Source organism: Hemitrygon akajei, chromosome 15 (genome assembly GCF_048418815.1).
Source record: "Hemitrygon akajei chromosome 15, sHemAka1.3, whole genome shotgun sequence".
NCBI classification, from domain to species: Eukaryota; Metazoa; Chordata; class Chondrichthyes; order Myliobatiformes; family Dasyatidae; genus Hemitrygon; species Hemitrygon akajei.
Window position 1 is genome coordinate 69,476,405 of NC_133138.1, and position 17,546 is coordinate 69,493,950.

Sequence of the window (17,546 nt, forward strand, 5' to 3'; positions counted from 1 at the left end):
GAATCAAAGGGCCTTTGCTGAAAGCCATTGGAGCTCACAGAGATGAAACTATTATTGATGTGGGTATTCTCTTACATAATCCTCTTGCTACCATTCCAAATTCTCCCTCCTGCAGGCAGGTCTGTCGGAACAGCTGAAAGTGCATTTACTTGTTATGTTGTCGGCCTCACTTAACTCAGTAGTATTGGCCCATTTCATTTAGGTCCCCGGGAACTTCACCCTGAACAGGCAGCAGAGGAGGAACAAGAGCACAATGCATGTGGCGAAGAGATACCATCAATCACCTTCACATTGTCACGTGTTAAAGCTACACATCAATGAGATTGCCATGTCAGGAAGTGACCTTCAGAAGGATGCCTGCAGTCAGAACAAAGGGAAAGAACAGCAAAGAGGTCAGGTTGCTGGTGGGAAAAGTCACACGCCGGTAATTAATGACAGAAAATTACTTCAGCCTGGATGTTCTCTCTGTTTCTTTTGTCACAAGTGCTGCCTGACCTGCTGAAAATTTATAGAGCTTTCTGTTTTCAGTTTTGGCTTTCAGCATCTGTGATTTTTTGACTTTCATTTCAGCTGCCCCGCCTGTTCAGTGGTAGGGCAGTTGGAACAATTACTCCTACGGCCGAGGTCGTAGAGTTGCTTGGTATCTGCCAAAATGTCATGTTCAATATCAAAGAGTGCAGCACAATCTTGGCAAGGGGCTTTCAGCAACATTTAAAATCAATCAATGCCAACTTTGACAACCCAGCATTGGTACCAATCACAAAACAATATTTCATGGCTGATGCTTTCATGGCTCAAAGTCATACAGAAAAGATATAGGCTAATCAGATCACAGTGTCTGTACTGACCACCAAGTGCCTCTATCCCAAATTTCCTCTTGCAATCCCATCATGCCCTCCCCTGATTCTCCTGCTACACACCAATGTCCTTGCATGGGAAATCCTACAAAAAGTAATGGATATGGCCCAGTCCATTATGGGTAAAGCCCTCCCTACTATTGAGCACATCTACATGGAGCACTGTCACAGCGAAGCAATATCCATCATCAGGGACCCCAACGCCTAGGACACGCTCTCTTCTCACTGTTGCCATCAGGAAGGAACTACAAGGGCCTCACAACTCATGCCACCAGGTTCAGGGACAGTTAATACCCGTCAACCATCAGGCTCATGAACCAGAGGGGATAAAATCACTCAACTTCACTTGCCCAATCACCGAACTATTCCGACAATCTATGGATTCACTGGCATGAGCCCTTCATCTCATGTTCTCAATATCTATTGCTTATTTATTTATTTTTTTCTTTCATTTTTTTATTTTGTGCAGCTTGTTGCCTATTGCACACTGGCTGTCAAACCTGTTGGTCTGGTCTTCTATTGATTCTACAATGCTTATTGGATTTATCAAATATGCCTGCAAGAAAATGAATCTCAGGGTTGTATATGGTGAGATATATGTACTTCAATAAATTTACTTTGAACTTTGAACCTACGGTACATGAGATTCAGGTACAGATTTATTAACACATCTCCACCATAGCATACAGTGAAATGTGTTGTTCGTGTTAACAACCAACATTCCTAAGATGTGCTGGGACAGCCCACAAGTGACACCACCCATTCCTGTGCCAAAATAGCACTCAGATCCCTTCCCCATATCTTTTTATTCTGGCATCTTCCCCCTTCCTTCTCATTCCTGAAGTAAGTTCTCAGCCTGTAATGTGGACTATCTAATCCCTCCTTTTACACACACACACACACACACACACACACACCACCACCCCCCCCCCCCCTCCAAATCCAAGGCAACAGGTCTCCTGGGCCTCCAAGGAGGTGAAACAGGCAGTTTTCAGTCTTCAGTACTCAGGTTTCAAATTCCAGTCTTCCAATGGACCTTCAGGCTTCGACTTTTAGTATCAAGGCCCCAGTCTAGCTGATGATAGGGCCCTGAACTTCTATGCTCGACTTCTGGGTATGCCGATTCACTGACCCTCATGGCCTCTTCATGCTCGCAAGGACATCTATTTCTGGGGCTCATCGACCTGGGACAGCCCGGCATCCATGGATGCTCTTCACCACCTGTTCACGTCATTGCCTGTGAGTGAGGGGCAAATTCCAATGGCACTAATATCATTAACCATGTCATTGGCCTGTAGGAGGAAATTATCTGGGGGAATCACACTCTGTCACAGGAAGAGCATGCAAACTCTACCTTGGCAACACCTAAGGTCAGGGTCAAGCTGTGAGGCAACTACTGTGCTGCTGTACCACCCTTGCATTTGACAGTGTAATAGTTGGGTAACCTAAGACTTTTAATGCAGACCAAAAAATTTAGGAGCTGACTTAGGTCATTCAACCCACTGGGTCTCCACTAGTATACAGTCATGGCTAGATTTTTTAACCCCATTCTCCTGCCTTCTCTTCATGACTCTTAACTCCTTTACCAATAATGGATCCATCAATGTCTGTTTCAATCCATCCAATGAATTGGTCTCCACAGTCCCCTGTGCAGCATATACCACAGATTCGCCACCCCATCACTGAAAAAAATTATTCTTCATCTTGGATTTAAAGGGAAGGATGTGCTGTTGAATCCTGGACTCTCCTACTAATGGAAGAATCCTGTCCAATGTCCCCTATATCCAGGCCCTTCAATACCTGCAGACTTTCAGTATCATTATCCTAAACATCAGATGTAACAGCTCAAGGTGTGACTTCCTCAAAACCCTTTACAAACATAGCCTCTTGCTGAGGAACTGTTCTTGCTCTCTCCTTTCACTGTCCTTCCAGCCTGTGAGCTCTATCTGCACTTTCCCAAGTGGAAACCTCAATTTTGTCAACAACTGTTTGAGTGCATGTTTTTAAGTTGCCAAAGGGAATTTCACTATAGATTATCAAATTGTTCAGCAATTCGTCTGTTAGCTGCTGCTGATGAGGGCAAAGAGTCATATTGTTAAACAGATTCTCTTCTGTGGGCATTAAGAAGAAGGAAGAATCTAAAAGATAGAGATTCAAAAGGATAGAATTGCCATCAAACAAGTTTTCTGCATCAACTGATGCATTTATCTGTCGGCTCTGAATAGTTCTCCAGGATATCAGGTACACACATAACAACACTGTTCACCCAAATGCTGAAGGTATTAAATCTATTTTCGCTCCACTAAATTTTAAACTTTCTCCCTTCATCCCACTTCTTGAGTGCAACAAAATATTTTCCTTGTACTTAAATTTTAAATGGTAATGAAATTACTGAGTGGCTCTGTCAACTCATCTGTAGAATACATTCCAAGTCAGCTTTTTAATGATGACAGAACACTGTAAGCTTTTAAGTTGATTGTTATTTTCATGGCAAGAACCCTCTTTTGATTCCATGGCCACAACCTTAAATCTTCTGTGTGATAAGGACATAAGAATGCTAAACGGTATTGCAAGATAAAACAGAAAATGCTAGAATTGCACAGGAGCTTAAGCTGTATCTGTGGACTTAGAAACAAAATTAATACTTCAGGTAGGTGGCAATTTAGGAGCAAAGTTTTAACTTTGCCTCGTTCTGCTGAAAGGTCAGCAATCATAAATATTCATTGTTTTTCTCTCTCCATAGATGCTGCCTGACTTACTATGTTTTTCATTCAGTTTCAGTTTTTATTTCAATATTCCAGCAAATATAATTTTTTTTTGTATTTTTTCAAGAAAGAGCTGGAGATTTGAAATAAAAACAAAATGCATGAACAAACTCAGCAGGTCAGGTAGCATCCATGGAAAGAGAAACAGTTACTGGTTCAAGTTAAAGATCCTTTATTAGAAAGCGAAGCAGTGAGTTAGTCTAAATAGTAGAGAAGGTGGGAAGGGTAATGGGTGGAACAAAGGGAATGTCTATTAAAGTCTGGAATGATAGTCAGCCATTGAATAGACAGTTAGGACCTTCACCCGTGCAATGAGTTAATGTTGCAAAATCTGGGTGATGTTGTACAACCTGGCCTACTGGACTGTGCTCACAAACCAGCTTATACAAATGAAAATGTTTTTTTTTCTGCTGCAAGATTCCAGACATGCCTTCTCCTAGGTCAGATGTAACTTCCTTAGAAATATTCTTAACACACCTAACTTTAAGTTTTAATTGATTTCCATACCACTGTAAATGTAAATTTTTCAATGTTGAGCTCTATCCTATAAACTTCTCATGTTTTCCTAATTTATTATTGCCAGCGTATTGGCATTTAATACATAATTTCATTTTCATTTTTTTGCACATTCACAATGAATTAAATCTTCCAATCTCCACCAGGACATCAATAGGAAATATTTAGTGAAAGTCAGCTATTCCTCACTAAGAAATTGTCAAATGTTAGCTACGCTTGGTGACATTCATAAATCTCTCAGCACCCTGTTGAGGAATGGCCAGAGGTGTTGTAGTACTTTCTTTTCATGAGCAAATGCCGCACTGCAACGTGAAGGAGATCAATAATACAGGAAAGGCACTTCTAAGTTGGAAAATAAAATGTATCCTGAGTATTTAAAACAAAATGAATTCATTAAAGGAATCACACTGCATGAACCTGCAATCCCATAATTAAACTAGAAATACAGTTGTAAATCCATGCCTAGATTAAGAAAACTGGCCACTCTGATTAAGTTAGAACAGCATTTCTAGGACAGATCAAACTTTTGCTTCATCAGTCATAATGTATACTGACCTGGTAATAATGAATAGAACTTCCTGTTGGTACAAGAACTAAGCAACATCTTGCTTCTGGCTATTAAACCCCTTCAGAGAATTACCTTGGAGCATAATGGGTTTTGTCCTGCAAAAAAAAAGATTCAGAAATGTCAGGTCAGAAAAACATTGTAACCTATAACTGATGATGTGGCCTCATTGTTTGATATTGCACTTATTTTATGCAATAGCATAATTGAGGTTCTAAGTAAATAGTTCTCTAGTAAAAAGGAAAAGAAACTAGAAGCAATGCTGCTCTCAGTTCAATATGATCTTGTTTGTGAGATGAGGCATTTCATACAACGACAAGGAAAAAAATTGTATACGCTCCCAGATATAATGACTTCAGGCTTTCTGTTTTTTCTTGCCCATGCAATAAATTCAGTATGATGTTAACTGCTTCAATCTACATGAGCTTTGATATTTTATAAATTATTATTTAAGAAGTATCGTAATGATGATCGCATTTCAAGATTCAAGATTGTTTAATGTAATGTCCTGTACTCAAGTGTAAAAGAACAAAATAATTGTTACTCCAAATCTGATGCAGCTCAAAAGGAACATAATAATAATAATAAAATACATTAAACAAAAAACATAAGGTAGAATATATATACATTGATTGATTGTATATCCATAAAGTCTTGCCAGGCTGTACATAAGGTGCATGACTGGAAATAATAAAGCAGTAGTGGAGGCGTTGATCAGCCTTACTGATTGGGGAAAGTAACAGTTTTCAAGTCTGGTGGTCTTGGCATAAATTCAGCGTAGCCTCTTCCCTGATGGAAGTGGGACAAACAGTTGAGTTAATTGGCTGATTCGAGTTAAACGCGATTGGCTGAGAGAGGCCAAATAACCCAGGTGATAGAATATTCCAATGGCCTTGCCATAGAGACAATGGGCTGTAATTTGCATCCGTTTTACTCATAGTATGCTCTGTGGGAGCTAAATTAGACAACAGTCTCAAATGATATACGCAAGTAAGTAATTTTTAAAGTAACTGATTTTATTTAGTTTAATATTTTTATTATGTTAACTCTGTATCTTGCCTAACCGCTAGTCTATAAAAAATTTTTTCAAAGGATTTCATCTACACTTAATTCTTATTCTCAGCTGGTTATTGCAGATTCCATTTTAAAGTTCAAGATATACCTTCAAATGAATTTGTAATGATCAGCTTCATTGGGGAACATTTTCCAATTAAAGTTGTTCAACATATTGGTGCAAATTAGAAGAGCACTTTGATAAAATCAGATTGAAGCTTGTCAGGTTAAGTGTTCAGTTCTGCACACTCAATATACGAGGCATGATTCAAGTAATAAAAGAAATTAACTTGCAAACCCCAGCCAGTACAGATTGGCAGCAATATCTCCTTCACAATCACCATCAGCACAGGTACACAATGCTGTGTGCTTATCTCCCTAATGTACCTACTTTATGCTTAAAACTATGAGGCTAAGTACAGCTCCAATGTTATATTTAAGTTTGCTGAAGAAACAGAATTGTTGACTGAATCAAAGGAAATGACAGATCAACATTTAGGAAGGAGACTGAAAATCTGTTGATTGGTGCCACAACAACAATCTCTCACTCAATGTCAGCAAAACCAAAGAGCAGATTATTGTCTACCGGAGGAAGAAATCAGAAGTCCATGAGCCAGTCCTCATGACAGGATCAGATATGCAAAGGGTCATTAACTTTAAATTCCTTGGAGATATCATATCATGTGATGATATTGGATTTTCTGACTGCAAAGCTCTAAACTCAAACAAAAGCCCTAAACCCTATCAGATATAAATAACCATGTGTCCTCTTACTAACGGTAGATCATACTGCAACCACTAATCTTCAAAAACTAGTTCACTTCCCTATTCATTCTTCATGGTGAGTTTGTCTGCCAATACCCACAATTTGAACAGTGAATTACCTCTCCCTACAAAGGAGAAGATACTTCCAACTAACAGAGTAGTTTAAAACATAGGTCTTTTATTTTCATGATACATGTTTAAATCCAAACAACACTCTTAAAAATTAAACACATTTAAAACTCACAGATGATTTCTATCATATCATTTCCAAATTACCAACCATTTCTAAATCACAAAGCATTTCTAAAGCACAAAGCACAAAGGATTTTCAAAAACACAGGTACATTTCCTATAAACTAAAAATACATAGCAATAGCAAATAAATAGACAATCAAATATCCATTGCGGAAATCAAAGGCAGAACAGTGGATTTCAGATCACTCCATGTTTCTTTCAGGTTCATTGATGTTTCTTTCCCCATTCCAAATAAGCCAGAACTGCTCTCTGCATTTATCCTCATGTTTTCTACCACTTGGGTAACTTAAAAATATGTGATATTTCCTCAGATATCCTTCTTACACAAAACATCTAAAAGGTTTTTGGAGATAAAGATCTCAGTATTCAACCATTAATGCTGTGAAGTTAACTTCCTTGAGTACATAAAACTCCTAACATTACTAGATCAATTATTGATATGCAAGGTGTTATTATCCAGCTGGTCCACAGATTCCTTGAACAAAAACAACTTAGTTAACTTGTCTGATTTGAAGCCAGCCAAATGAAATAACCCATTGTTTTATACTGCACTCTCCAGCAGTAATAAACCAGGTGTTGTGAGCTAGCATCTGCTTTTGAAAGACAGAGCATCTGCTATATACAGAACACAAAGTACACTGCAGATGCTGTGGTCAAATCAACATGTACAAACAAGGTGGATGAACTCAGCAGGTCGGGCAGCATCCGTTGAAATGAACAGTCAACGTTTCGGGCCGAGACCCTTCATCAGGACTGAAGAAGGAGACCCGACGCAGATTGGGGGACCGTTTCGTCGAGCACCTCCATTCCGTCCGCCACAACAGACCGGATCTCCCGGTTGCCACCCACTTCAACTCTGCTTCATATTCCCATTTGGATATGTCCGTACATGGCCTCCTGTGCTGCCATGATGAGGCCAAACTCAGGTTGGAGGAGCAACACCTCATATATCATCTGGGTAGTCTCCAGCCCCTTGGTATGAACATCGAATTCTCCAACATCTGGTAATTCCCTCCCTCTCCCTTCCACCATCCCACTTTCACTCTGCCTCCTCTTCTAGCTGCCAATCACCTCTCTCATGATTCTGCCTTCTTCTACTACCCATAGTGCTCTCCTCTTACATTCCTTCCTGCTTCCCCTCCCCCACCCCTTGATCTTTCCTCTGATTGGTTTTTCACCTGGCACCTTCCACCCTCCTCTCCACCTTCTTTATAGAATCCCTGCCCCCTCCTTCTTCAGCCCTGACGAAGGGCCTCGGCCCGAACCATTGACTGCTCATTTCAGCAGATGCTGCCCGACCTGCTGAGTTCATCCAGCTTGTTTGTACGTTGCTATACACAGAGCTTGTACAAAGGAGTGTTTTTAACTTAAAGGTAATTACTGCTTTCCATTTATATTTAAGAACTGAAGACAGACACCCATTAACACCCAATGCAATATTAGTTGCAAGCTTACATATATCAGTTTTGATCTTACAAGTTGCAACTGCTGTACTTAGAAAGTGAGCTTTGCAAAATGTGAGAAAGAGGCCCAGAGGTCTAAGAAGGGAATATTCACCAGAGTTCCTGCCATGTTAACCTAAGATTTCTAATCCAGCTTTTTCCTATGGATATCAGCTTCAACATCAAGACTCTTGCCAAGACTCCTTTTGGGAACAGAGTATCACCACTCCAACAATTCCACTAGATGTTACAAGGTGGGGGGCAAAGGTGCTGGAGGAGGACCCCAATGCAGGTCACAAACATGTTTTTCTAGGGTTAAATAAAATAGAGTTTATTACTCTTTATAAGGAGAACCGTGACACAAGGATAGAACACAGACCTTGGACTTGGACACTTGGGGTAACACAGACCAAGGACTTGGAGACTTGGTAACTTGCAACGCCACGGCCAGGACTTGGAGACAAGGAATGCCATGGACAGGACTTGGAGACGAGGAACACCATGGACAGGACTTGGAGACGAGGAACACCACAGCTAGAACTTGGAGATGAGGAACACCATAGCCAGAACTTGGACACTTGGGATTTGGATCACCACAGCCAGCACTTAATAGTTTGGACTTGGAACACCAGGGCCAGGACTTGATACTCAAACACAGGACATGAAACACTGAGCCGGGACTCCGCCTTAAGACACCAGGCATGGAGCCGGGACTCTTCTTCTTCAAGGGACAGACTCAGACACAGGTCATGAAACACTGAGCCAGGACTCTGCTTTCTGACACCAGGCATGGAGCCGGGACTCTTTAACACCGGGGTCAGGACCATTCTAGGGTATAGGCCGGGACCCCTCTTTAGACAGGACATGGATACGGAGACGACACAACGATAGTCCATGTGAGTAGCGGCAAACGGCTTGTCTACTGCGCTGGATACACGACTACAAAACAACGGACGGTACTATCACTCGACCCTAGATTGTTCAAAGCTGCGGGAGCTCTTAACTCACCCTGGTGGGTTAACCTTGCCCAGATCCACTCTGGTAAGGGAAGGCAAATTGCTGGTACTTGCTGCGGGAGGAGTCTTGGCTTGCTCCAGCAAGAAACTTAGTTGGCTCTGGCTAGATGACTTTGGCTTGTGGTAGCTACGGTGAGTTCGCTAATGCTCCATAACACTCTCGTTCTGAACGGCTGAAGGCAGGGGCTTCTAAACTGCCAGTTCGGTCAAGAGTAAATTACCTTAATGGCCAAGTTTGAGGGACACATGAAACAAGGAATTAAAGGGGAACAAGGAGTCAATGGTTCAGATCATAACACAACTTAGATAAATTTAAAGGGAAACTGATCTGGACCATGACACTAGAAAGCTTCCCTTCAATCTAATGCTCAAAGAACTCATTGAACACTTACCAATGTAAGGTTTCTGTGTGATTTTCTCTTTAGAGTATTCACTTACTCAATATCGGCAGCACACATTTCCCAAATCTCAAAGGAATCTCATCATTATTATTTTTCATAAGCGCGTGACAAAAGAGAATCAATGACATAGAGAGACAGGGTGAGTAGGTCCTGAAGAGAGATTTTAGGGAGCTAGATAGAAAGCTGAAAAACAGGACTACAGGTTAGTAATAACTGGATTTCCACATGCAAGTGAGGATAAGAATAGAATGATATGGCAGGTGAATGCATGGTTGAGGAACTGGTGTAAGGGGTAAGATTTATGAATCATTACATTGAGTACATTGAGTACAAGAGCAAGGAAATCCTCTTGCATTTGTACAGAGCCCTGGTGAGACCACACCTGGAGTATTGTGTACAGTTTTGGTCTCCAGGGTTAAGGAAGGACATCCTGACTGTAGAGGAAGTGCAGCGTAGATTCACGAGGTTAATTCCTGGGATGTCCGGACTGTCTTACGCAGAGAGGTTAGAGAGACTGGGCTTGTACACGCTGGAATTAAGGAGATTGAGAGGGGATCTGATTGAAACATATAAGATTATTAAGGGATTGGACAAGATAGAGGCAGGAAATATGTTCCAGATGCTGGGAGAGTCCAGTACCAGAGGGCATGGTTTGAGAACAAGGGGTAGATCATTTAGGACAGAGTTAAGGGAAAACTTCTTCTCCCAGAGAGTTGTAGGGGTCTGGAATGCACTGCCTCGGAAGGTAGTAGAGGCCAATTCTCTGGATGCTTTCAAGAAGGAGCTAGATAGGTATCTTATGGATAGGGGAATCAAGGGATATGGGGACAAAGCAGGAACCGGGTATTGATAGTAATTGATCAGCCATGATCTCAAAATGGCGGTGCAGGCTCAAAGGGCCGAATGGTCTACTTCTGCACCTATTGTCTATTGTCTATTTAGATCTTTTCTGGGGAAGGTATGGATTCTACAAAAGGGAGGGTTTACACCTGAATCTGAGGGGCCCAATATCCTTGCAGGCAGGTTGGCTAGAGTTCTTTGGGAGGGTTTCAACTAATTTGGCAGGGTGAAATAGAGTGATAGAGCTGAGGATGAGGTAGCTGGTTTACAAGCAGAGGCAATGTGTAGTGAGACTCCTAGCAAGAAGAGGCTGATGATGGGGTTGATGCACCATCAATAACTCACGCTGAGACTTAGGAAGCGAGATATCGGCTTTTATTGACTGGAAGAATAAACAACACTACATCCTGGGGAAATGAGGGAGAGCAGCAGCCCACAGTCGCCTTTATACAGGGGTCTGTGGGAGGAGCCACAGGAGCAGTCAGCAGGGTCTGTGGGAGGAGCCACAGGAGCAGTCAGACAGATATATCTAGTTCACCACATTCACCCCCCCTTTGTTTTAAAAGAGTCCCCAAGTATATTTACAGGTTAAGTCTATCAGGTGGTCGAATCGTTCGCTGCGATCTACGTAGCTCCGGCTGCAATTGCACAGGTGCCGGAGGTGGTGATGGCATCGGAGACGGAGAGTGGGTTGGTTCTGTCCCAACTGGAGGTGTCAGGGATCCCTCGCGTGTGTGCGAGGCCCCCGGAATAGACGCGTACGAGATGCCCGGTACATGAGCGTCGTGAGGAGTCTGGCTGTGGCACGGTGTGTGTGGTGTCACCTCGGGTACAGGGTTCATAGTTATCACCTCGGGTACAGGGTTCATAGTTACCGGGGAGTGTACGGGGTAGTGGTCTGCTGCTCCGGCGGGTGCCAGGTCGCGGACAGAGACCATGTCCTCCCGCCCATCAGGCAAGACCACGTAGGCATACTGGGGATTAGCATGCAGGAGGTGAACCCTCTCGACCAGCGGGGAGTACTTATTACTCCTCACATGTTTACGTAGCAGCACTGGCCCCGGGGACGTCAGGCAAACTGGTAGGGTGGTCCCAGTGACAGACTTCCTGGAAAAAGAGAATAGGCGTTCGTGAGGGGTGGCATTAGTGGTCGTACACAACAGGGAGCGGATAGAGTGGAGTGCCTCAGGGAGGACCTCCTGCCATCGGGAGACCGGCAACCCTTTTGACTTAAGGGCTAAAAGTGTGGCCTTCCACACTGTGGCATTCTCCCTCTCCACCTGGCCATTCCCCCGGGGATTATAACTCGTGGTGTATGCCCCTAGCTAGCAGGAACCGGCGCAACTCGTCACTCATAAAGGAGGACCCTCTATCACTGTGGATATAGCAGGGATATCCGAACAGAGTGAAGAGCTGGGGCAGGGCTTTTATGACAGACGTGGTAGTAGTGTCGGGGCAGGGAATGGCAAAGGGGAATCGCGAGTACTCATCAATAATACTGAGAAAATAGACATTGCGGTCGGTGGAGGGAAGGGGGCCCTTAAAGTCAACACTCAGTCGCTCAAAAGGGCGGGTGGCCTTGACAAGCTGCGCAGTGTCAGGACGGTAGAAGTGCGGTTTGCACTCAGCGCAGATCTGGCAGTCCCTGGTCATCGCCCTGATGTCCTCCAGGGAGTACGGCAGGTTCCGGGCTTTAATGAAATGGTAAAATCGGGTGACCCCCGGATGGCAAAGATGGGCATGAAGGGCATACAGCTGGTCGAGCTGTGCGCTAGCACACGTTCCCCGGGATAGGGCATCAGAGGGTTCATTGAGCCTGCTAGGCCGGTACAGGATATCATAATTGTGGGTGGAGAGTTCTATTCTCCACCGCAAAATTTTATCATTTTTGATTTTGCCCCGCTGTTGGTTGCTGAACATGAACGCAACCGAGCGCTGGTTGGTCAGCAAGGTGAACCTTTTGCCGGCGAGATAGTGCCTCCAGTGCCTAATAGCTTCCACTATGGCCTGGGCTGCTTTCTCCACCGCGGAGTGCCGAATTTCGGAGCCTTGAAGGGTACGAGAAAAAAACACCACTGGTCTGCCTTCCTGATTGAGGGTAGCAGCCAGCGCGAAGTCAGAGGCGTCACTCTCTACTTGGAAGGGAATGGTCTCGTCCACCGCATGCATCGTTGCTTTGGCAATGTCCCCTTTAATGCAGCTGAAGGCCGCGCAGGCCTCGGCAGAGAAGGGAAAAGTGGTAGACTTGACCAGGGGGCGGGCCTTGTCTGCGTAATGGGGGACCCATTGGGCGTAATAGGAAAAAAAACCCAGGCACTGCCGGAGGGCCTTGAGAGTGGTGGGAAGAGGGAGTTCTAACAGGGGGCGCATACGGTCGGGGTCAGGGCCAATGACCCCGTTCTCCACGACATACCCAAGGATAGCGAGTAGGGCGGTTCTGAACACACACTTGTCCCTGTTATAAGTAAGGTTCAAAGCTTCGGCCACTTGGAAAAATTGTTGTAGGTTGGCGTCGTGATCCGACCAGTCGCGACCACAGATGGTGATGTTATCTAGATAGGGAAATATGGCCTTCAGTTTGTACTGGTCCACCATCCGGTCCATCTCCCTCTGGAAGACTGAGACACCATTTGTGACACCAAAGGGGACGCGCAGGAAGTGATAGAGCCTGCCACCCGCCTCGAAGGCGGTGTAGGGGCGGTCCTCTGGACGGATGGGGAGCTGGTGATAAGCGGATTTCAGATCTATCGTCGAGTACACCTTGTACTGAGCTATCTGGTTGACCATATCCGCGATGCGGGGTAGTGGGTACGCGTCAAGCTGCGTGAACCTATTGATGGTCTGGCTATAGTCCACAACCATCCTATTTTTCTGCCCAGTCTGAACAACAACCACCTGGGACCGCCAAGGGCTTGTGCTTGGCTCAATGATCCCCTCCCCGAGCAGCCGCTGCACCTCTGAATGAATAAAGGCCCTGTCCCCTGCGCTGTACCTCCTGATTTTAGTTGCCACCGGTTTACAGTCGGAGGTCAGGTTGGTGAACAGCGATGGGGGAGGGATCTTGAGGGTGGAGAGGCTGCAAGTAGTGTCAGTAGCACAGCTATCGGCATGATGCTGGGCGGGATGTGTGGTTCGGTGTGTATGTGCGTGTGGTAACGGAGTATATGGTGAAGTCCCACCAAACTGAGGATTCCTGACAGTGAGAGGTGGGAGGGGCCCGTCATATGCCATAGTCACACTTTTGAGATGGCTCTGGAAGTTGAGCCCCAACAGCACAGGGGCGCACAGTTGAGGCATGACCAGTAGCGCAAAGTTCCAATATTCTGTGCCCTGCACCACCAATGTCGCTACACAACCCACCCAGATGTCTGTGGAATGCGACCCAGAAGCCAAGGTGATCTTCTGACGTACCGGCCGCGTCACGAGTCCACAGCGTTGCACTGTGGCCGGGTCAATAAAACTCTCAGTGCTGCCTGTGTCAAACAGGCAGCTAGTCCTGTGTCCCTGCACCAGGATGTCCATCATCGACCTTGCGAGCTGGTGCGGAGCGCTTTGATCGAGGGTCACGGTGGCCAGTGTTGAACAGGGCGAGTCGGGGGCGGGGCATGGTGACGCCGGCAAAGATGGCCGCTCACATCCGGGCATGCAAGATGGCGGCTCCCAGGTCGCACACGGGTAGGTAGGGGCGGGGCATGGTGACGCCGGCAAAGATGGTTGTTCACATCCAGGCATGCAAAATGGTGGCCCCCAGGTCTCAGACGCAGCGCTGCTCGACCCCAGGCGCGGTTTAGACTTAAAGACCTTGGCGAAATGGCCCTTTTTCCCGCAGCTGGAACAAGTCGCTTCGCGAGCCGGGCAGCTGTTTCTGGAATGTTTCCGAAGCCCACAAAAGTAACAAAGTTTTATGCCTGACGAGGTCGGGGAGTTCGTGATACCGCGACTGGCAGCGGCATTGGCGAATTCGCTCGCAGGAACCGGTGGCGGCGGGGAATCGCGCGGCTGGACCGCATCGGCATACAGCTGTGCAGCCTCCAACGTATCAGCCGTCTCTATCGCTGAGCGTAAGGTCAGATCAGCTTTTTCCAGCAGCCGCTGGCGCAAATACACTGACCTGATTCCGGTCACAAAGGCGTCTCGGACCAAGAGTTCCGCATGCTGTTCCGCTGTGAGCGTTTTGCAGTCACAAGTCCGCACGAGTGCCTGTAGAGCTTGGAGAAATTCAGCAGTCGACTCTGTAGGCCGCTGTTTTCGGGTAGCCAAGCAATGCCGGGCATAGACTGAGTTCACCGGCCACAGGTACTGTCTTTTGAGGGCGTCAAGTGCCCCTTCGTAGGTCGAGAGGTCCCTGATGAATGAATAAACTTTTGGGGCGACCCTCAAGAGGAGAAGTCTGTGCTTAACAGCTGGGTCGGTTGCACGAACCTCCTCCAAGTATGATTGGAAGCATACAAGCCAGTGTTCAAAGGCAAGAGCTGCTTCAGGGTCCTGGGGGTCCAAATCTAAATGTTCTGGGCGTAAAACGGTTTCCATGTTTTAACTTCCAGTCAATAAAATTGATGCACCATCAATAACTCACACTGAGACTTAGGAAGCGAGATATTGGCTTTTATTGACTGGAAGAATAAACAGCACTACATCCTGGGGAAAATGAGGGAGAGCAGCAGCCCACAGTCACCTTTATACAGGGGTCTGTGGGAGGAGCCACAGGAGCAGTCAGACAGGTATATCTAGTTCACCACAGGGGTTAAGCTGCAGTCAACAAGATGAGATGCAGTGTAAAGTGCAAACAGAATTGAAAAAGGGTGAGTACAGGACTGAAGTTGTTACATCTGAATGTGTGCAGTATACAGAATAAAATAGATGAACTTGTAGCACAATTACAGATTGGAGTTGTCGGCATCGCTAAATCATGGCTGAAAGAAGATTATGGCTGGTTGTTTAACATCTAGTGATACACGTTGTATCAAAAGGACAGGCAGGAAGGTAGAGGGGGTGGCGTTTCTCTATTCATAAAAAAAACCTAACCAAATCAATAGAAAGTGGTGACATGGGGTCAGTAGGAGTTGAATCACTGTGGATAGAGCTAAGGAACTGCAAGGGTTAAAAGACGCTGATGGAAGTTGTATACAAGCCCCCACATAGTACTAAGAATGTGGTCCACAAAGTAACATCGGGAGATATAAAATGCATACCAAATGGGCAATATTACAATAGTCATGGGGGATTTCAATATACAGGTAGATTGGGAAAATAAGGTTGGTCCTGGATCCCAAGGAGGGAATTTCTAAAATGCCTATGAGATGGCTTTTAGACCAATGTGTGGTTGAGTCTCTAGGGTATTAGCTGCTCTGGACTGGGTGTTGTGCAATGAACCGGAATTGATTAGAGAACTTAAGGTGGAGGAACTGTTAGGGATAAGTGATCATAATATGATTGAGTTCACCCAGAATCTGAGAAGGAGAAGCTAAAGTCATATGTATCAGTATTACTGTGAAGTAAGGGAATTACAGTGGTATGAGAGAGGAGTTGACCAGAATTGATTGGAAAAGAACACTGGCACGGATGATGCAGAGCAGCAAAAGTTAGAATTTCTGGAAGCAATTCAGAAGCCATGGGATACATGCATCCCAAAGAGGAAGAAGTATTCTAAAGAAAAGATGGTTAAAAGAGGTCAACGCCAGTATAAAAGGCAAAGGGAGGGTATATAATAGAGCAAAAATTAGTGGGAAGTTAGAGGATTGCAAAGCTTTTAAAAATCAACAGAAGGAAACAAAATAGCATAAGAAGGTAAAGAAGGAATATGAAAGTAAGCTAGTCAATAATGTTAAAGGGGATACCACATGTTTCTTCAGATACATAGTGTGTAAAAGATAGGAGAGAGTGGATACTGGACCACTGGAAAAAGAAGCAGGAGATGATGTGATGGGGGACAAGAAAATGGCAAACAGACTGAATTATTATTTTGCATCCATCTTCTCTGTGGAAGATACTAACAGTATGCCAGAAGTTTGAGAATGTCGGTGGACAGAAGTGTGTGAAGTTGCCATTAACTGGGAGAAGGATTTTGGAAAACTGAAAGATCCAAAGGTAAATAAGTCTCCATGACCAGACGGTGTGCACACTAGGGTTCTGAAAGAGACGACTGAAGAGATTGTGGAGGCATCAGTAATGATCTTTCAAGAGTCGCTAGATTCTGGCATGGTTCCAGAAGACTGGATAATTGCAAATGTCACTCCACTCTTGAAGAAGGGAGAGAGGCAGAAGAAAGAAAATTATAGGCCAGTTAGTCTGAACTGAGTGGTTGAGAAGATGTTGGTGTCAATTGTTAAGGATGTGGTTTCAGTTTACTTGGAGGCAAATGATAAAATAAGCAATAGTCAGCATGGTCTCCTCAAGGAAAAAAACCTTACGTGACAAATCTGTTGGAATTCTTTGAAGAAATAATAAGTAGAATAGACAAAGGAGAATCAGTTGATGTTGTGTACTTGGATTTTCTGAAGGCCTTTGAGAAGGTGCCACACATGAAGCTGCTTACCAAGTTATAAGCACATGGTGTTACAGGATAAAACAGTGGCTGATTGGCAGGAAGCAAAAAGTTGGTATAAAGGGAGCCTTTTCTGATTGGCTGTCTGTGACTAGTGGAGTTCCATATAGGTTGGTGTTGAGGCTGTTTCTATATACTTTATATGTTAATGATTTGGATGATGGAATTGATGGCTTTGTTGCAGAGTTTGCAGATGATATGAAGATAGGTGATGGGGCAGGTAGTTTTGAGGAAGTAGAAAGGCAACAGAAGGACTTAGCTAGATTAGGAGAATGGCCAAAAAAATGGCAGTTCGAGTACAGTGTCGGAAATTGTATGGTCATGGATTTTGGTCAAAGAAATGAAATGGTAGGTTATTTTATAAATGCAGAAAAACACAAAGGAAATTGATGTGCAAAGGGACTTGGTTTGCATGTTGAAGCTGCAGTGAAGAAGGCAAATGCAATGTTAGAATTAATTTCAAGTGTCCTAGAATATAAAAGCAAGGATGTAATGTTGAGGCTTTATAAGACGCTGGTAAGGCCTCA